Source organism: Eleutherodactylus coqui, chromosome 9 (assembly GCF_035609145.1).
Source record: "Eleutherodactylus coqui strain aEleCoq1 chromosome 9, aEleCoq1.hap1, whole genome shotgun sequence".
NCBI classification, from domain to species: Eukaryota; Metazoa; Chordata; class Amphibia; order Anura; family Eleutherodactylidae; genus Eleutherodactylus; species Eleutherodactylus coqui.
The window spans coordinates 86,266,295-86,288,641 of NC_089845.1; the positions used below are offsets into that span (position 1 = coordinate 86,266,295).

The 22,347-nt window shown below is 41.7% G+C and overlaps 1 protein-coding gene across 1 annotated transcript in view; it reads left to right on the forward strand.

Annotated features, from left to right (window-relative positions):
- CDH2 (cadherin 2) overlaps positions 1 to 22,347 on the forward strand; it is a 299,078-nt gene that overhangs the window by 140,758 nt on the left and 135,973 nt on the right. The gene's annotated exons all lie outside the window — the stretch shown is intronic.

The window sequence follows — 22,347 nt, forward strand, 5'->3', positions numbered from 1 at the left end:
AGGGGGTTGTGCATCCAGCCTAACATTGATTTTACTGATTTCAGCATTTTACTAATGTGTGTTAATGTATAGCGGCTACATGGAGCGAGCTAGCCATTCCTGAATCGACTTGGCTAATAGCATTCAGTAAGACACTGCGCACGCTAGCACCATGGCTACCATTGATAACAAAGCCAGGACACAGATGACAGATCATTTCATAGGAATACTGATGACTTCTAATGAAGGTTGTCAGTATATCGAGAACAAGAATATTTCTGCAGATTGCACTATTCTTGTTTTAATAAATGCTATAAACACTGGCAGAAAGCTGAAAAGGCAAGTGAGAACAGGGCCTAAGGGGCCCATACACGTTAGACAATAGTTGTCCTAATTTCAGCAGGACTGGATGACTCTTGCATGTTTATGGGGGTCTCTCGACTTTTCCCTGAAAGATGATGTCAGACAAAGAAGAATCGGGCACATTGAATTTCAGCGCCCCAACTTTTTGTTCCTAATGAAGAAAGCTTTTTGCTAGAGCTGTCTGGCTCTGGCTTCCTCCACTGCTCTTATGTATAGGGATTAATCCATTTGCCAGATTTAAGTCAGGAACATTTGTTTCCCATTAAATAGGCAAAATTGGCTTCTACCTCATTGTTGTTTTTTTTGTTGCCTTCCTCTGGATCAACATTGGGGGGCGGGGGGGGGGGGGGGGTAATAGGCTGAACTGGATGGACATGTCTTTTTTTAAGCCTTACAGACTATGTTACTAAAATACCTATCTATGATTCAGTTGGGGGAAATATCTGTCTGCTGAACAACTGTTCAGTTAATAGCTGTTGAAGGGGTGTATGGCACATTATGTCTTTTCAATTTTCTCTCACCATAACACCATGATTTTTCCATCACCCAAAAAGATAATTTGTGTTAGTGAAACAGTCCACTGCACTCCCTAACTAAAGTTATAATGTAAAGGGCCACTCTGGCAAATACACATTTTTCTATCCCTCCGCCCCTCACATGATTGCCTGTCATTCTCTGGAGGTCTGCTATGCATATTGCACTCACTTTCATGTGGTACAGCCGCCTGTCTGACACTTATTAAGCACCATTTTAATGCTGTGATTTCTCCTCGCTCACTTTCTCTGTGCTCTGCTAACATTCCTGTGATGCATCAGCATTACATCACACGAGCAGCTAGAGCCTGTACCATCTCTGTCTGCAGGGATGTCTCTGCTATTATCAACTGCATTCTATAGTCAACTAAATAAACTACTGTTTTGCCACATGGTAGGAATTCATGCTGCACATTACTGCTATATAAATTTATAAGTATAAATTCAGAAGGATGAGCTGTAATGTCCTCTATTATAACTGTGTGACAAGAGCCTCTAAGCATCAGCAGTAACTGTGATAGCAGTTTGTGTCTCCCTCTAAAGAGCTTGTGTAGTAGGGTCCATTACACAGGAATTATGCTCACTGAAAAACGGACTAATTTGAGAGAACATAAAGCCAAGTTAATCAGAGCTGGTCAGAATGAGATCACATGACCCACGTGAAGAGAAGGACTCGGGGAAGTTTCAGATAAAAAATAATAACTAAACAAGTTATATAATGAATTTTAAAAAATCATTGGAGTGACTCTCTAATATCACCATATCAGAAGATATGACAACTATTCAGTTTATTATATATATTAGTTTATCAGGTGCATGCTAATATTTTCAGTATTTTGAGTTGTTTAAAGCCACCAATGTAATTACTGTAATGATATCTGACTTACTACTGTCACTCTTCGTGTTTTTGTAGCAGCGACCAATTACGTTAATTATATGTCAAGTTCAGTTTGCATTTCGACAGATCCCTTACATCTACTTCTTAGAGTACTTCTATACGGAACACAAAATTGTTCGATATGATACAGTTTACTCAGGCGGTCAGTTTAAACACAAAGATACATTGTTCCTTTTTTTTAACGATATTTTTGAGTCATTCAGTTCCCTGCACCCGTGAATGAGAACAACTGAACGATCAGTGTTTAAAACGAACCAATAGCGAACGAGCCAACAGCGATTTTTATGCTTGCATTAAATGAACAAACAAACGAATTATGGTTCATCGATCGTCCTTCACATCCGAATGATGCAGCGACTTTTTTCAACAATAATCATTTTGTGTGAAAGTAGCTTTAGCTCCCCATTGTGTCCAATCTAGCCAGTCAGTCCCCTCGGACAGGCATGCAGATTTTCCTAGCTGTATGTGTTTCTTTGTCTCACACCTTCACAGCTGTCACTCTGTCCTTTGCTGACTCTACACAGACAGCTCTGTGAGCTTAATTCAAGGATCTCAAGTTAACAACTGAGTGTGCCAATAAATGTGCTCTGCATTAAGGACATAGGTTTAACTTTGGTAAATACTCTAAAATAAGAAAAAGGAAATTAAAGTGGACCTTATACTACTCCACCGACCTTCCCAGGTTTCATTACATGCCTGTCATTGAATTCCATTATGACAACCTATTAGTAGTACAGTATCAAGCAACATTATTAAAATGTATTATAGTAAATTTTCGCCATACGCAAAGGCCATTGCTATCATTAATATAATTCAGTATTATTAAATGTATAATATATATTAACAGCGCAGACCTTTTTTTTTCCTTTTTTATTTTCGATCCTCCCCCCCCACACACACACTTTAAAAAAATCATAACTCTTTTATTTATTCATCAAGTCTGAGAACTCGTATTTGCGGGACAAGTTGTATTTTTCAATGGTACTATTTAATGTACCATGCAATGTACTGAAAAACTTTTTAAAAATTCTAAGTCGATTGAAAAGGAACAAAAAAACTAAATTCAACCATTTTTGCGAGGGTTTTGTTATTACTGTGCACACACTGTAGCAAAAATGACACAAAAACTTTATTCTGTGGGTCAGAACAATTACAACAATATTAAATTACGTTTTTTGGGCCTTGCAGACAGCTTCTCCTCTTCACAGTGCACCGTTCCCTGCTGGACCCGATGCACTACAAGTCTCTCAGTGCATCGCTTTGTGTCATACATTCTGTCACAGTGTGTACAATTTGTCATAACCCAATGCACTGAGACACCGACAGTACATCAGGTCCAGCAGGGAACCGTTGCACTGTGAAGAGGAGAAGCTGTTTGTACCACAGGATGGCTCCTTCACACTGCTAGAGAACTGCATCAGGAGTGTTCTATAAAAAAATATGTCAAGAGAACATACTAGAGTGAAAATGTATTTAGAAATGAAATAAAACATAAGGCAATCATTTTTTTTACTATTCTACTGCACCTGCACTGGAGATAGCAGTGCAGGCACAGCTGGAGATCCCACTACAGCTATAAAGTTAGATAGACTGATTTCTTAGCACCGACTTTACCTAGCTGCATAGCTGAAGACGTATGAAATTCTACGTAAAATGTATAGAATAGGCTGATAAAACATATAGCAAGAATGCTTAGAATCACGTATTCTGGCCTTTTTCGGAATAAGTAATAAAGTGTGGTTACTTTTTAAGTGGATTCTTGTTTTACTGATAATTTGGAGCCCAAATGAATTGCGGTAGGTACAACTATTTAATAATAAGAATCTTTATCTGTATCCTGCTAAAGAACAAAGAAACAAAGTGTGTGAAAATAATAATAAATCTTTATTTGTATAGCGCCAACTTATTCCGCAGCGCTTTGAAACGATAGCGAACGAATAGCGAACAGCGCTTGAAAACAAAGTATTATTGTATCAATATCTATGGTTGCATTTGCCTGGTATGTTGATTCAATTTTCTGGCATTATAAGTGTGACAAAGAAAATGTGGCCTTGTTTCTCATTGGAAAAAAAATGATTTTTATGTATCAGTTCAGTTTAGAAAATGAAAGCTGAACTTTGGTTGTTCTATTGAACACAAGTACTTTTTCTCGGAGACAGTTGTGACGCATTAGGGCCAGAGTATTAAAGCATGCCCTGTTATTATAGACCATTTCTAAAGGTTTTATATAGTGTTTTCATGTGCCTTTGATTCATTCTTCATGATGCCTCGCATTCTGTGCAGGAACCCTATGAGGCATGGACAATTCATTCTTTCCATCCACTGTTTCCTCTAAAAGCTCATGCATTACTTTCCCACTCCACAAAAGGTTGAATAAACCTCTCATTAGGACCCATTTCAGTAACATTTGTTATGTGGGCAACATTTCTCCTTTTTACGGGTACATTGACATCATGTCTAAGTAGCCAAATGCATATTCGTATTCAGGATGCCAAAATTCTAAGTATATCCAATCAGCAGTCAACTGGAACAGAACCCATTTTTGTATTCCGTAGTGATACTGGACACCAGAATACCCTTTCTGCCCATTGAAAAGTCTCCAACTCATGAATCTTACTTGCATGTAACAAACCATTCAGTTACTGGAGTGATTTACTGCAAGATAAAACCACCAGGCAGCCGCTGCCTCACACATGTAATCATTTAGTTTGACATTTTCCTGTAATGGCGAAATTAACTGATATCCATCATGAAATGAGTTGTTTGCTAGATATTAAAGATAAGGCAAAGCTTGATATATTGTTTGTTTGACCACATCTGAGTTCTGTGCTGCTTATTAAAAACTCTTTGATCTAAGAGCTGTGCAGCGTGTGCCGCATTGAAGAGCCTTCTGTAAAATGGAAATATAACTGTTGTACATTGGTATGGTGCACAGTGTGAACCTACATCTTTTGGCTTTACATCAAATCTGTGGTTTTGGGAAATATGTAGAAATCACTTGTAATTTTCTGCCTTTATCTTTCCGTGTGATGGTCTCTAGCTGACTTCTTTTCAAGTGAAATTTCATGTCGGGATCCCTGAATACATAAGGCTAAATTAGTCAACTAAAACATTTTATTCCTCATCGAGAGTATATATTGCAGTATATTACAGCCACATGTCTAACTATGATCATTGAGTGAAAATGCTACAGAATATTTAGATTGCATTAATAATATGACTTACAGAATTTTGGGGGGTTGCTCTTCAAGTTGTCTCCAGATGCCATTGTATGAATTTAAATAGTTATTTCTAATTAATCTTCAGGTTGTTGAGTCCCGGTATGACTCGCAATCCCAAATGGCTGATCTTTTTTTCCAACGACTATTCTAATGGCTCCAGTTTTTTTTGTGGCCATTTTGAAAAACAAACATTTTGTCTTTGTTGGGTGGGTTTGAGTACATTTTCCTTTTTAGATTTCAAATCCATATTTCTGTCATTTTTAAGTCGTCGTCCTCAGTTCTTGAAACTTATTCAGGAAGCTCAGAGACACTTGCTACATTCTTTGTGATACAACAAAGGTTTCCCTGAGGGAGCAATTTCAAAAATGTCAAAGTGGCACTGACTTTCATTGGTATACACATACCAAGCATATGTAAAATGTCTAAGAGCTCTTAGTAATAGTGTCTTCACGTGAGAATTCAAAGCTCCTATATTAATATGAGATTACCAATTTCATAAAGCACAAGAGAAACAAGCCATAGACATTGGATTTTGTTGGGTCCAGCCCATCTTGTAATGTATATAATGTGTATGGTGGCCTCTCACCCCTCCAATGCCAACTGCAGGCATAGAGAGGGATAGAGCAGTTGGATTTCAACTGCCGATTAGAGATGAGCGAACGTGTCCGTAACGGACACATCCGCACCCGGACACCGGCTTTAGCGAACACTGGAGTGTTCGCGCGTAAGTGTCCGGGTGCCGCCGGGGGGCGGGGAGATGCGCGGCGGCGCGGGCGGCAGTAGCGGGGAACAGGGGGGAGCCCTCTCTCTCTCCCTCTCCCCCCCACTCCCCGCCGCACCCCCCCGCGCTGCCACGGCGGCCCCCGAACTTTTTCGCCCGAACACCGAGGTGTTCGCAAAGTTCGGTGTTCGGGCGAAAAAGGGGCGGGGCCGAACGTGTTCGCTCATCTCTACTGCCGATCCTTTTGTTTTCGGGGAAATAAACTTCTCTGGCAGCAGCTTTCTCCCCTCTCTGCAGTCAGAATACATGCACAATCAGCCATGTGTATAAATGCGTCAGGCAACATAGCTGTCAGCCAAACAAGCATTACACAGACAGCTAACGTATGTGTGGGAGTAGCCTTATTTTAGCGGGCAGTTTCAGTACACAATATGCAATGTCCATGGAGGCTTTTGGACACCCTCAGATATTTATTCACGGTGGGAAAATGAATTTACCCGTCCCTTTCTGTTTTTTCACCCGAGACTAGTGGTGCTCAAGGTTTCTAGCAATCACTAACCATGTACTTTCATACACTATTGGAGCAATCAGTGATTTAGATTTGCTGGGCAAAAGATAAACTGTCTAGGTTTACAGCACAATGTGATCTCACTGCTGAGTACAGGTATACAATATAGCATGTGGCATAATGCTCTTAAATTCAAATTAAGTTAGTATGAAAAAGACTATGTACTACTTTTTCTACATGATGATATGCATCTTGCATTTTAATTATGTACTTCTCTGGTTCTGCGATATGTGGACTTTTATATTATGCTGCTGGGATAAGAATTTTAGAGGGCCTACAATACATGGAGGTCTTCTGTTGACCTTTGTAGCATCTGCCGTATATAAATGGTGGATGTGCATGGGGTTTGCATGGATCTCGGAAGTCAATCCACCTTTGTGCGCAAAGGGTGCTTGCTGTGTTACACAGCTGACACCTCTGTGCCTCCCTGAAGCTTATGGGTCCAGGAAGTTTAACCTCTTAGATGCTGTGGTCAATGTTGACTGCAACATCTAAGGGAATCTTTACACAGAACGACTATCAGGCTGTTAACCACCCGACAGTCATCCCAGCAATTATCCATCCTGTGATTTTACTCAGGAGTGATAGTTGTTCAGTGAATGGAGGCAAAGCGCGGCAGAGATCTCTTCCGGTCATCCGCCTCCATTCAGAGTAAACAGGCAGTTCTTCAAAGATCATGACTGTCTGTTTACATGGGCCCATAGTTGCTTGCTTTTAAGGTGAGTTAAAAGCCAATGGACTTATGACAAGTGAGCTATTCTTGTTCACTTGCCGTTTTGTGTCCAGTGTTTACACGGGACGACAGGCTTCCATAGTTGCTCTTGGAGCAATGGAGCCGGTCATGTGTTCTTTCTCCGCACCTGCAGTGCGGTCGTCTTATCCTGCAGGAAGACGGGCGCATTGGCGCCCGGATGTGCCAGTGTGACTGAGCCCTTACAGTGTTTCCAGAAAATGGCACCATTTTTTTTTTTTTACAATTCAAGCCACTTCTTAGGAGTTGTCCATTTATGGCATATATAGATGGTGCGATTAAAAAAACAAGATATGGTGATGGAAAAATAAAAGTATTGTGGCTCTTGGAAGATAAAAAAAAAATTTGAAATAAAAAAATGTCAGTAACCTCAAAGAGTTAATATTCACCAGTATCTCTTATAAATTGAAAAATAAACCGAAAGTTGAACACGTTCCTCTTCTTTTTCTTCCAGCTTAACAATAAATGATACTTTCACCAAGTTTGGCTCTTTCTTCTCCCTACCTCTCTGCTCTGCAGACTTTTGTACATCTGAAGCATGCAAACTTAAAATAGGCCTTCACTGCTCCAAATAATCTCATGCTTATCATGCATGGTGTTCAAATATTTGTACCCTCATTTCCTTTCTTATTGAAATGAGTAAGACATTCCGAGACACAAAATCATTTTTTCCCCCTTTCGTCTATATATTTGAGTCCTTTCTACTTATCTGATCCTTGTGCGTTTTATCATTACATGCTCATTCTCCACATCACATCAGCAGCAGATCTGCTTTATCATGCTTTCCCTTACGTGGCTGCACAGCCTTTGTATGCACTTCTTTGCCTCGCCTTTCATCCTGGTCTTTGTCTCTGCTGCATGGAAATTGATCCCTCATAAAGCATGATATCAAATTCAGCAACTGGCAAAAGGATAACATTTCAAAGGTACGGTGTGGACTGGAGAGAAGGCTGCGGGATGAGAAAGTTGTCTTGCTGACTTAAACATGGATGTTTAGCTAAAATATGAAAGCTGACGACATGCTGTTAAATCCTATTGTTCATCCCATCTAAAGAATTTCACATTGTGGATAACCTCCAGACCTCTGACTGTATGCAAAGCAGGAGACTTCAATAACGGCATTGTGCTGCCAAAGTCTGGGATGAACAAGAGCAAAAGCTCAATCTTACTGGTTGCTTCAGACATTTAAATGGACTCTGGGAGAGAAAAGCTCTTTGTGACTCAGTTCCGTTAATTAGACCTAAATTACCATCCTTAGTGGATAAATACAAAAGATAGTAACTGGACCTCTGCAAGGCCACTGAAATTAAGAATTCTGATGTGATGAGAACATGTGCTGAGGAACTGAAACTAAATACTGCTAACACTGCCAAAATGCCAGCCCTGGAGTTTTTTGCTAAGTGGTATACGATTTCTTTTTGTCTTTTATAAAAAAAAACGGCAAGAGAGTTTGCTTCTTTTTTTAGAGCCGTGGTGTACGGCAGAACCGAGCTTGTTCATTTTTCATTTAGTGGTACATTTGCAGCATATTTTACTTTAATTGCAATCACAAGGGTATTAGCTGTCTCAGTGTGTAACAAATGTGCAACTTTGCTTTTTAGAAGAACACGCGTGCTGTCGGCGGCGAGGTAGTCAGCTCTTTATTCTACAGTAGAGAACTCAGACGTCTAGATTTTGCTTTTCATCAAGCGTCACAATCTTAGCTCTTTACATTCATTTTAGCACATTTCAGATACTCATTAATGGAGTATAGGACACTCTACTTCAATGATCACACTCAGTTGAGTTGAAAAAAAAGAAGTAATTATCTATGGCAGGCCCACAATCAAAAGCAGTATATGGTTTCAAATTCAAGTACAATCTTAGAGCTTATTCAGACGGGCGTATATCGGTTGGGTTTTCATGCCCGGCAGGTATACGCTGCCCCTCTCTGCAAGGGGAGGAGGCAGGATGGGCCAGGAGCTAGTGCACTGAGCCCCCGCCACCTCTCTACCCTCTCTTTGCCGGAACGTAGCCCCGCCCCACCCCACCCCTCCCATTGCAAACAGTGGCGAGGGACGAAGAGGGGCGGGAGCACAGTGCACTAGCTCCGGGCTCGTCCCGCCTCCTCTTCTTGCAGAGAGGGGCAGCACATATCGGTTGGGTGTTAAAACCCAGACGATATACGCCCATCTGAATACCCCCTTAGATAGTCACTAGGCGATTGTTACCATATATTTTTTCTTGAACAGTTCTGTATTAGGATACATAAATGGCAGTCACTGACTATTAATCTTTATTCGGCCTTATTCACAGGACCGTATATATGCAGCTATTTAGCTGTGTCAAAAATTGTGACCATCTGAAGCACTGGATTACAATGAATTCATTCAGATGAAAGATTTTTAGCCATGTAAAAAAAATCACGCCGGCAAAAATAGAACACTGGTGGCCATTTTCCGTAGACAATTTTATACACTGCGTCCAAAGATAGGTCTTGCTCTATCTTTGGCTGAGATACGCTGGAAGCTCCCATTGACTCCTATGGAAGGTGAAAAACGGGAGCGTGAGGAAGTTTAGCTGCATTCAACACTGGGAAAAGAAGACAGCTCAGAGGATTTCTACAAACTGTGGGATTTCTGCGCTGCAGCGTATTTTCTGCCATGTGAACAGCACAAAATACGCAGCTAAAGATCAGGACTTAATCGCAGCTATTCTTCATTTATGGGATTTTTCAGCGAGTACGGCTGAACATAAAAACGCATAGAGTTGTTTGAATGAGGCCTTAGGATACATTTATGATCAGTGACTGCAATTTAACTGCATTGTTTAAAGGGCCTTTTTACATGGCTCAGGGCTCATCCACACAGGGACCTACGCACGCAAAAATTATGTGTGTAAAAAAACTATTAGAACCAATGGTTTCCTTCAGGAAAGTTCAGATGAAGGAATTTTAGATGTACATAAAACACGCACCTAAAAAGATAGGACATGCGTGACTGAAATGCATCTAAAGTCCATGCTGCGTTTAAACACAGGACCTGACCTATCTTTAGTTCACTATGCGCTGAAGTTTTCATAGACTCCTATAGAAGCTGGATGACAAGGGGAAGGGGGCAGGGAGATTAGCTAAGCTTTGTAATTGTTTAGTTAAAATTTCTAAAGGCCTATTTAGACTCAACGATTATTGCACAAAAGACATCGTGTCATTTACAGTGCAAGATGATCACGCAAACATTGAGCGATCACCTTGCACTCGGAGCAGAGGATGCAGCTGTTCCCGCTCGGAACGCCCGGGTGTTATACAGCCGGGCACTCTGAGCGAAGGATGCAGAAGACAAGCAGGGTGGCCCCGCTTGTCTTCTGCATCCAGCTATTCCCCGCTCGGAGCGCTCGGCTGGAGGATGCAGAAGACAGAGAGAGAGGGCTAAATAGAGGTCAGTGCTAGAGCAGGTCTCCCAGTGATTCCCCCATAGCAAAGAGAGGGTGGTTCCCTCTAGTCCCACCCCCTCTCTCCTCGCTACAGGGATTCCCTCATTCTCCCCTGCAGTGGAATTCCTTCTCTCCCTGCTGCTAGGGAATCCCCTATTTTCCCCTGCAGGGGAATTTCGGTAGATGAAGGGAGTTTCTAGCCATGAAGGGGATTCCCCAGGGACTCCCTTCATCATGCTCTCTCTCTCCCCACTAGAGAGGAATTCCTCCAGCTCAGCTGCTGGGGAAACCCTTCATCCCTGCTGAGATTAAGGGACTCCCCAGCGATGAAGGAAAGACTTATGGGGCTTTCCTTTCCTCTTTCTCCCCTCTCAGAGCAGCAGCGCTTGTTTTAAGCGACACGCAGCTCCCAATCGTGTGAATGGGCAACTTCACCGCTAATTAAGCTTGGGACCTGGCAGCAGGAACTCGTCCATTCACACAATTTTTTTGCGATTTAGTCATGATTTTTTGCACGGCTAACTCCTGTGTGATTTTCACGCGCGTAAGAATGAGGCCTCAAACTGAGCTGCAGAAAGAGTGCCAATCAATAAGATCAGTGCTCGTTTGTCTGTCATTCACACAGGCCGATACAGGATATATGAGGAATGAATGATCATTCATCTGATCAGTTTCCTTCCATAGGCCTGGGCTCACACATGTGTAAGCCCGTGCATCGCGACTTTTTTTGGCAGCGATTTTTGTGCGGCACATGACAGCGTATTTCATGCACGCTGTCATACGCAGTCATCCTGCTTTCATTCTAAAAATAATTCTTGCTTAGTGACGTTGCGTATAAACAGTGAACATACACAATGTAATAGTACAACAGTGCCCAGCATGCTGATTACACCCCACTGAGCATGCTCCGTACAGCTGGGGATGCTCGATAGTTATTAGCGGTATGGTAGTTATCAAGCAGAAGAACAATGCCCAGCATGCTGATAATCTCATGGTGAGCAGTTATTGATTTAGCAGAGCTCAACATACTGCTTGGAGCACGATGCGCTATTTTCAGATCACCATGGTTACTTGTGGACAGATGAGCCTCCACACCATTTATTGTATTGGCGTCTAATCATGGTCCCTGCGATTACTTGACCACTTCACAGTGATATTATATTGAGCCTGTACTGGACTTGTATTGTTAGGCCGCTCTCACGCTCATCGCTTTTTACCACTATTAGCGCTGCGTCCCGAGCGCCGTGCTAAACGCGGTACAACGCTGCCATTGATTTTAATGCAGCTTCGAATGGCCCTCGCTTGAACGCTGCATTTCTAACACCACAATGTCCAAGCGTTGTCTGTTCTATTTCTGTGCGTTTTAGCGTTTTTTCTAATGCACCTCATTACCCATCACAATGATGGGGTGTGTTAAAAATGCAAGTGGACTTATCCGTAGTTTTAGTTATGGGTATAGCAGAGCTCAGTATATTGCTTGCTGCGTATTGGGCACAAGCTAGTTACAGAATACCAGGGCTATCTATGTGCATACCACCATCCACATTATCATGCATTGTCGTCGTCTAGTTATGGCGCCAGCAGTCAGCTGAGCATTTTATATGTTTATGCCGGCACAGGTCAGTAATACTACAAATTACAGCATTTGGCTTATTTGATATGACTTCATATAACCGCTTGATATGACCACATATGACAGCAAGTGCACTGCGCATGACCGTGAATCTCATGCACGCGGTTGTGCGCAGTTTGACTCTTTTTTTTACTCAGAGCGTGGTTGCATATGAATCGTCGCCCATACGCAATGTATTGCTTATGGGCAGCGATGTATACAATGTCCATACAAAAGTATAGGGCTCACGCTTCGTAGTATTCGGAGAAATAGAGCATGCTGCGATCTACCCCTTGTGCGTACCTAAATGCAGTATTTGCACACCAATGTGAATGGATCAATGAAAGTCTATTTACTTTCATTGACTCCATTCATCGCGTGTCCGCAGCCGTAATACATGCCGAAATCACGGTCCTGTGAATGAGCCCTAAGGGTGTTGTTACCACCGAAAGTATGTCAGCGAAACTGACATATTTTTTGATACATTGTAGTCAATGCCCTAATGTTCCATATTTTTTATAATTTTGTACTAAAAGGTTCTTTGTACATTTCTTGTTCCACTATTGGCCAAGCTGGATTTTCCCCTTGGTGCTACGCCCTTTGAGATGCCCGGTGTTTTGACTATAAGAATACACTGTATGTTGAATGCCCACTAGGGAAAGTTCTGACGCAGATAGGAACAAAGCTATAAAGACAAGTTCTCTTTGACCCGAATCTTGGGCTCCTGCTCTCTTCCCTCATTCTATAGACTATGGCTCGGTGCATTCATATTGGCTGCGCTTTATCTCGGCACAAGCCCAGGACAAGCTCACTTGGGAGTCGGTGCGTACTGACATGATTTATGGTACAGAAAGACTACAATGATTATAAACTAGGAGCACCAAAACCATCAGTGAGGAAAAGCTTATCATGTAATTGCCACCCATAAATCAAGTCAAGTGATGGTCAGTAAATGGGGAGCTTAAGGTTGGCTTTCAGAGCATTAGGTTAATGAGATTTTTAATATAAAGAGTTAAATGATTTTCTATGTGCGTTATATATATTCAAATGAACTGAAAATGTATTATACATTATTCAACTTGTGGAACAGGTACTCTTTTCATATATTTTACATTTATACCTTCTCTCATAAGCTCTTGGTTCTAAGTTTATTTTAGGTTTTAGTCCAGCTTTGCTACATGTTAGGACAACAGTGTTTTGTGCTGCCATAGGTGGCATCTTAATTGTGCCGCGGTGCAGACATCGGCTCAGCACGTCGTCCCGTCTCCCCTTTCTTCTGGCAGGGAACACACCCCTTCTTTCAGATTTCTTACAAGCTTGCATTGACGGAAAGCAGCGATTACATTTAATGCGAGATGAGTATGCTACCCTTATAAGATTTTTTTTTTTTAGCTTTAAACATAATATAAGCCAAGTTAATATTGATGAATGAGCCCTTTTGATGTACCGTTTTCATATATCTCTTAATAACCTCACTTAACAGACCTTTTGATTAAGCATTAGTAGAGCCACGCTGTTATATTAAGCCTTGATATTCTCTGAAGCCATTCAGTCTGCCTAATCTTCAACATCTTTAGCATGCACATAGAGATAGAGGGAATATGTGTGTGTTTCAGTTGGCCGGCATAACAAGTAGAACCTCAATTGTTGCAGGAATCTCTTCGGAGGCTGGCTGTCACATACCACTCGGCTTCCAGCAGGCAATCCAAATTATGGGGTGTGAGTTAATGAAGTAGAACAGCGATTTGTAGCTTTGCTTCCCAAGAGGCTCTGCTGGAGAAATATTCCTTTTACTGCACGACCTCCCATGGTGGTCCAGCTTATTACAATCTCTCCAGGTCATTCTGGCCTGGCTGCTAAACTGCCTAAATAGAAGACGATAGGAAAGCTGTTGTCTATCACACAGGGAAAACCTGCCTCGTATAGTTTACTGATAAACACGCAATGAATCTACCAATCTAATTTTTATTTATTTAATTTTTTTTAAGATTTCAACTAACTTTTCTAAAAGTTTGTTTCGCAGAGTATAACTTTTTGTTCTTGCAAATCATACCGTAAGTCAATGCAAATGAGTATTGCTATAGGTTTAAGCAAACATTAATTGTCATTCAAATATAATATCCGTGTTTTAGCTATAACAGTCTATAGGCAGATTACATCTACTCTAATAGGGATAAATTAGGGGCTCTCTGGATTCTAGAAATTAGGCCAGTTTCACAGCACCATGATATGACTGCATTTTACTGTTCATATTACAGCTGTAACACCCAGACCCCTGCAGTTCTACTGAATCGAAAATAGATCTACATACAACTCTATGCTAAAAATATGGTTTCCCAGCTGAGAGACTGGAGATCTACGTGCTGTGTCAGTGAAAAGATATATTTATACAGTTGTAGGCCCCCAAAATGTAACATGCAATATTAGTACCTCTATGTAAAGCCAAAGAGCACGTTTGTTGTATCCCAAAAACTTTCATGATTTCTAACAATTTTCGAATTACAAAGTTTTAATTACGTTTTCGAACCAGATACACTCTTATTTATTTACTCTTTGTAGCCTGAGTAATTATAATATTTACTTAGTAAATGATTCTCTCTGTGCTGTAGCCAAGACATACTGTATAATCTCCCCCACATGCTGGGTTGTCACACCTTAATTATGGGGTAAAAGGCAGCAGTTGTTTAGTCTCCCTGTTTCTTCTTTTCTTAGCCCCACATGTCTTTCGTAGTGAAATGTTTCTGCTTAAAATCTGTTAGATTGTACTTTGTATCAACACATGAACCATCCGTCTTTTCTAATGAATAATTAAATTTCCATATGGCAAGTCCAGCATTGCAGCAGATGCAGTTGCTGAGTGCATCGTTCATCAGAGTGGAACAGTATTTCTTTTCCTTAGACCTAACCATTAAAGGAAGTCTTAACACCAAGCAATTGTAACAAGGGGTGAGCGATTATTTATCCTTTGAGACTCTTCTGCCACCATGTTTTAATACACTAAGATCAGCAACCCACCTACCTGCTCTTTGAAGCTTTCATGTCATTAATCAGGGAAATGAGGCAGTAATAAACTAACATACAAATCACCAAGCCAACAACACACATCCCTCGTCTGCAGCCAGTACATTTTACAAGATAGTCTGCATAAGGCCCTGTTCACAACACATCACATTAAGGGGGTTGTCCAGGGTTAGAAAAACGTGGCTGCTTTTTTCCAAACACAGCACCACCCTTGTCCGTGGATTGTGTTTGGTTCACTTCAATGGAGCTGAGCTGGAATACCAGACACAACTCCACAGAGAAGGGTGTCTTTGGAAGAAAGCAGCCATGTTTTTATAAGCCTGGACAACCTCTTTAACCCTTTTCAATCAAATTATTTTTTCTCAGCCATTCTCCCTAGCTCCAAATAAATTGGAGCTGGTGAGAATGGATGAAAAAAAAAAACATTTCCCTGCACCCTCCTGAACTGACAGAGTTCAGGAGGGTGCAGGTGCTCACTGCACCGTGGGGGGGGCCTGCTTACCTGTCCGGCGTCTTCCGCATTCTCCCTTCTGCCTCCCGGCTCGGTGATCATGTGCCCGCGCTGTCAGGTGGCACCCAGCGGTCACATGATCGCCGAGCCAGAAGACAGAAGGGAGAATGCGGAAGGCGCCGGACAGGTAAGCAGGCCCCCCCCCCCCCATGGTGCAGGCTCCCGACTCGGCGTTCATGTGACCGTTGGGGGTAAGGTAACACCTGCGGTCACATGATTGCCGGCCGGAATCTCTGTGCATTACATAGCGCTAATTGAGCACTATGTAATGTGTAAAGGAGAAGGCAGAAAGGGTTAAAAACCCTTTCTGCCTTCTCCTCGGGGGTCCTTAATGAGGACCAGTGCAGGAGTGTATCTGCACCCGATGTGTCTGCCGATCGGGTGCAGATGCACTCCTGCACTGCAGTGTCGGGCCTGCCCCGACACCAGAGCTGTGGAGGGAAATTATGATGTCGGGGCAGGCCCGACATTGGATCGGAAAGGGTTAAGCCTTACATTTAGCTTATACTCCAGGAAAAGCTCCTGGCATGTATATTAAAGCATCTATTCACCCAACAGAGGCCAAAAGAGTGTTGTCTTGAGTTCCATTGGTATACATCAGTATTCCCTTTAATTTTTTACTGTATAGAAAAGTAAAATCAACTACACTTTTCTATCCAGAGGCATCCTGCAAAAGTTATACCCTCCAGTTACTGGGTAATGATCGCTCCTGTGTAAAAGCATAGGAGTGATTCTTTTTGGGACAGCTTTTGGCAGTCAACCTGTGTAAAAGGGGCTAAAGGTGCATCTATTATAATACAGCTGCCGTTTAAACATTGGCATGTAATAGATCTTTGGTTTGGAGAGGGACTGTATGCTGAAATCTGATAGATCGGTGGGGATCTGTTTGATCTTAAGCATCGAGGACCAGCTTCCCCCCTCCTCCTCTCTGCGTTGATGTTTCTCCTACTGCAGTGATTAAAGATTGAATGGAGCGGTGACCGCACATGCTCGGCTACTGTTACATTCCCTTCAATGGGGCTGACAGAAATAGAGTTTGTAGTTGCCTATCTCTGGCAGTCCCACTGAAAATGAATGGAGCGGTACTACACATGCGCGACCACTGCTCCATGCAATCTGATGTCCCTGCGGGTGGGAGAAGCAACCCCACAGTGAGGAGGGAGCATGCAGGTTATTCATTCTCAGGAATTGTCGAGGTCCCAGCCGTTGGCTTTTATCTATCCAGTAGATGGGTGAACATATGAAAAAAATTTCAGTCTCCGGAATAACCTTTAAGGCAATACTTTCACATTAAGGCAATGGCATAAGTAAGTAAATAGGTAGAAATTCCTATGCCACTTTCATTCCAACTCAATCTTAAAGTGGTAAAATATGATTATACGTATAATCAGACTAGTAACATCAGGAAGTCATATGGACTCATGCTGTCTCTGTAGGCCACTCATGCCAACGACTTGCTGAGGCTAAGGTAGTTCAAAAGAGCTGCTGAATCTGGCACCCTTCCAGCGAGGCGACCTGTTGACAGATTCTATTAGCAACCAACAGAATTGTTAATTCAGCCCTGGGCTATAGCGGTACATGATATAATTTCAGATTATTGCAACATAAATAAGTGCAATGTTTTATGTACACAATAATTATAAATAAGGTGTAAAGCTCTGCTGAAGTGGAATCCAATACATGGAACATTAAAATATTGTGTAAAATTCAGCTGTAGTTCGTAATTGGCAATGTGTAGAGGATTATAATGGATTACCATAATATATACAGTATTGGTAAAAAAAGTCCAGATATCAGGAATACTTTTCCTTAAAAGCTTTACATGGTCTAATTTTTCTATGTCTATGAACTTTCTGCTCAATTTTCTTTAACCCTTTGCAATCCAATTTTGGATTCAGTGTTTTCCTAGGGGGCTTTCTCTTTCTGCCATTATACAATAGCGCCGTCTGCTGCCTAGAGCCAGTACTGCGTTATGTGCCATGCTGGAGAGGCCCCCGACAACAGAGCGGCCAGTAATCTACAGTAAGAATACCCTGCCGGACGTCTTCCGACATCGGAGCTGTATAGCCTTCAATCAGAATGTCTTTAGACGTCAGACAGTGGATTGGAAAGGGTTAAGGTGATCATTTCAAGTTTCTTTTACAAGTTATTTCCACTGATTTTTTATCAAATACTGCAACAATCTGAGGGAAGAGTCAGCTCATTTTCCATGAGAGTCAGGTAATTGTAACTCCAACATAATAAATTTTTAAGGGTGGGTTACATGCTTAAGGCAGCCTCAGAGAGACTTACTATACACAATATGTTTTCTCTAAAAGTAAGACAAGTTCTAGATGAACTTCATTGAAGTTTTAGTTCTGTTTGCTTTTTACAGTATTTATTCAGAAATTTAATGTGTTATATTATGGGTAAAGATAGGCTACCTGTACGCGGCTGGATTTGCATTGCGGAATCCGAAGCGGGCGTCCACCTTCGGATTCCACAGCAAATAACGCCCATAGCATGCAATGAAAAAGCGTTTTTTCCTACCTATGTGTGACTTCTATTGAAGTCAATGAAAGCCATCTGATTCCTGGCCCATCCACAATCATAATTGCGGAAAGGTTGCGGGATCCGTGTCATCGCCTAGCGACGGGGCGGCATAATCTGTACTACGCATGTGCACCGGCACGGCCAATACATCCAAAGTACAGATAAAGAAGACTGTGGACAGGTACGCAGGGTCACTAGCTAGGCACATTGTCGGATCTTGCATGCAGAATCTGACCTGTCTATTTGCAGGTGGCCCTAAAGGCCCATTTACTCGAAGCGATTATGGCTCAAAAATCGTTAAAAAGCGATAGTTTGAGCGATAATCATAGCGTCTAAATGCGCGTCCATTGTGCACTTGTCGTGCACTGCTAGCTGATCGTTAAATTCAGTCCAACCTAAAAATCGTAATTCACTCTTATCAGCAGTTCTCCACGCGGAGTGCTGATAGCATTGTTTCCCTTGGAAGAACAAATGAACTGAATGCAGCCCTCAGGCTATTAACTGCTTTCAGCTAAGGCTTCATTTGCAGACTTAATTGCTCTTAAGTAGCTGACTAGCTACTTAATAGTTTATGCAAGCTAGCAGTGCACGAAAGTGCACGATGGGCGCACGTTTAGATGCAACGATTATCGCTCAAATGATCGCTTTTTTGCGATTTTTGAGCGATCATCGCTCCGTGTAAATGGGCCTTAAGTTTCTCACTTTTAGATAAGATATTTTTGTGTATTTTTTAGAAATCAATCAGCTGAACTGAAGAATCTATGCTATGAGTTCACTAGTACTGAATTCTGGTCTGTAAATGACAGAATATAAGTATTTTACAACAACCAAGACAGTAGTCATGCAAAATTTAATTTCTTCAAGCCCTCTCTCCACCTTTTGACAAATTTTCCTTACTTATAACAGAAAAGCTTTGCAAATAAACCAAAGATAACCAGAGATACTGAAGCAGGGAAAACTTAACACTGCAGAAATACTAGGCTGAACAGAGATAGCTAAAAACTAGAAGCAGAAATACAATCTAAACAGAGAGTAGACCAGCACCTTTCTGTTCAGAGGAGCTGATTTAAATGCCCAAACAGCCAATTACCACAGGCAGCCAATTAACAACTTAACAGCAAGGAGTAGTTAATTACTTGCCAATAAGTGCCGAAAAAGAATGAACATGCGCCAACACTGTGCATCACATGGTCTGCTCCACCCCTGCCCCGCTACGGTCTGCCAGCTGCACCATGACAATGAGGACCTGATAGGTGCCTGATTACCAGATGTTTCTTATCATTGGGCTACCATTGAATAATGTATATATTTTGTTATAAAGCTGTATTCATACGGTGTGGTTAAAGTAGGTTCAAAAACTGCAGTGGAAGAACATGCATACAGTTTTGCTGCAACTCACAACCACATTGAAAACCATTTGTGGCTTTCTCCACTTTTCAAACACACAGTGTGTATAGCCTAAAGGCAAAGAAGCTCAGGTAAGACGGTCAAGAAAATAATATTAGCGAATAGCAAGCTCACATGAGAGATTCAAAGCACAGCTCAGAAGATCCAGTTGTTGCTGTGTGCGGAGTTGTAAAGCTTGATTGTTTCTGGCTACCATATAGGCGCTTATAGGGTCAACACTCACTAGGGTCATTTCAAAGCAAGCTGATTACCCGCTCAGTATATTTTTGAAGAGAGGAAGGAAACCTGTATGAGCAGAAGAACAGCATACTTACTTCTTACAGATTCAGTGCTTTGTCAGATTCAGACCCAAAAGCCCGGCACTGCAAGACAATAATGCTAACCACTGAGCCACCATGCTGTGCTGTTACTTTTTACTTTTCAGAGTCAGTTGACTCTCAACAATTGCCACTCTCTACTTGGTCTTCTTGTTTTGGCATTGGGAAGTTCTAGATCACCATGCAGTTCTGTGTTGGAAAAAGGGCTGATTATATCAGAATATCTGGATTATCTGAACCCTAATTAATGTGATTTCAGTCTATAAAACCAGTTCTTCACTGAATGTAGACGTTTAGGCCGCCTGCACAACAGCGGATTTTTGCTGCGGAATCCATAGTGGGCGTCCTCATCGCGGATCCACAGCAAATACTGTCCATAGCATGCTATGGGAAATCAAATCCTCCTGCATATGAGCAGAAATCAATTGCGATTTCTGCTTGCAGAGGAGAAATCGCAGCGTGCTGCATTTTTGCGTGGATTCCACGCGGATGGCTTCCATTGAAGTCAATAGAAGCCATCCAACCCGCGGGTCTTCCGCAATGACATTGGGGAAAGGTTGCGGGTACCTGTGTCATTGCCTAGCGATGGCGCAGGAAAAATAAACATCTAAAAAATAAATTCCGTACTGCACATGTCCGATGGCGAGCTGTCCGGACCGCATATTAACATTTTTTGCAACACCTCTGCCCTATTCAGTAATTCCAGCAACCAGATTGGTTGTTTGGGTTGGCTGATTCAACCTGATTGGTTGTTTGGGTTGGCTGATTCAACCTGATTGGTTGTTAGGGCAGAAGTGTTGCAGAAAATGTTAATCTGCATCCAGACCATCCACAATACAGATGAAAACGAAAGAACACAGGTACGCAGGGTCGCCGCCCACGGTCAGAGGCAGAATCAGCTGCAGGAACCCGCATGCGGAATACGGCTCTGACGTGTGCAGGCAGCCTTATGTTTTGTATACTTTGATGCTATTTAATAAAGTGCATAAATAAACAACAGCACTATCATTGCTTTGCATCTGTGACACTAGATATTTTGCATTGTAATCTCTATATCTGCGACAAGTGATTGACAATTTAATAAGGATTAGTTATACTTTAAACATTTTTGTTCACACAGATATTATCAAAGGTTTACAAAAATGTAATCGTTCTTGGTCTAGATCACCAGAAACACAAATAGCTTCATAAAAAAAATACTAATCAAAGCAACCGCTCATTGAAAACATGAAAAAGAATTGTACAGTTACAGGGATGAGAATTAGGGGAACTTCCTAACGATTATTATTCCATGCATTGGTCAATGTATTTGAAGATACTGGAAGTTGCATCAATGTTCTTCTCTGAATGTGCAATTTACATCATATAGTAATTGCTGATCTATATGTGTCGCACACAGAAAAAACAGCTGACATCCTAGAAACAGAAAATGCCTACACATGTACTCTTGTAATGTGATATATGGTTTAATCCAACACCTCGTTAGGCCCAATAATGATTTATTATAATCAATATCTTGGATCATAAAGCTTTTAATCCTTGTGGATTTGTGCAGATATAGTAAATGTTGCCCTCGGTCAAATGGTCAGGTACTGTGACATTGATTTCATTAAGGAATATTGCAATGGTGATAGAATATTGATAGTGAAAACCCTGGAATATTCCGTGGAGGATAATACAGGCTGCTGAGGGAAGATTACTCGTTAGCAGTCTTTATTGGAAGACGTTGCATAAAGATAGTATAGGAGCATAGATTAATATTTTAGCAGATTCATCTATGTAATTTTTTAGGATTATACACTTATATAGAAACATTGAAAAGTACAACACAGGTTGTGCTGCAGGTAGCTCACTAATGGGACAATGGGCCTCATTGATGAAAATACAAAGACACATTGCAGTAAACTACTAGACATTTTTCTCTCATTCTCAAAATGAACCATGATTCACTGGCATATCTTATGGGATGCAGGGAGTGCGGTTGCACCCAGGCCCAGGAGCCTTAGGGGGTCCATAAGGCCTCTCTTCTCCATATAGGAAGCCGAATACTATGAATAAAGCATTATAGTTGGGGGCCCTGTTCCAGGTTTTGCATTGGGGCCCAGGAGCTTCAAGTTACGCCTCTGCTTTAAGGGGTTAAGAGAAATTGGGGGGCCCCAAGATAAACTTTTGCACCTGGGCCCCTGAGCCTTTAGCTACGCCCCTGCCATGTGACTTTTTTTCTGCCACAATATTTGTTGCAGGAACATTGATAACATAGGGTAGCTTCACACGTAGCATATATGCTGCATATTTTCCAGTGTGGATTTGCTTGTGGAAAATACGTAGAGTATTAGTATCAAGAAATTTCATTCACAGGCTGTGGAAAAAATCAACAGTGTAAATCATTGCAGATTTTGATGCAGATTCACTCTATGTGGACGCACCCTCAGGCCTCATGTCCACGGGGAAATTCTCCATGCAGAGTCCCGCAGCGGGTCACTCCTTTTCCGCAGTCATGAG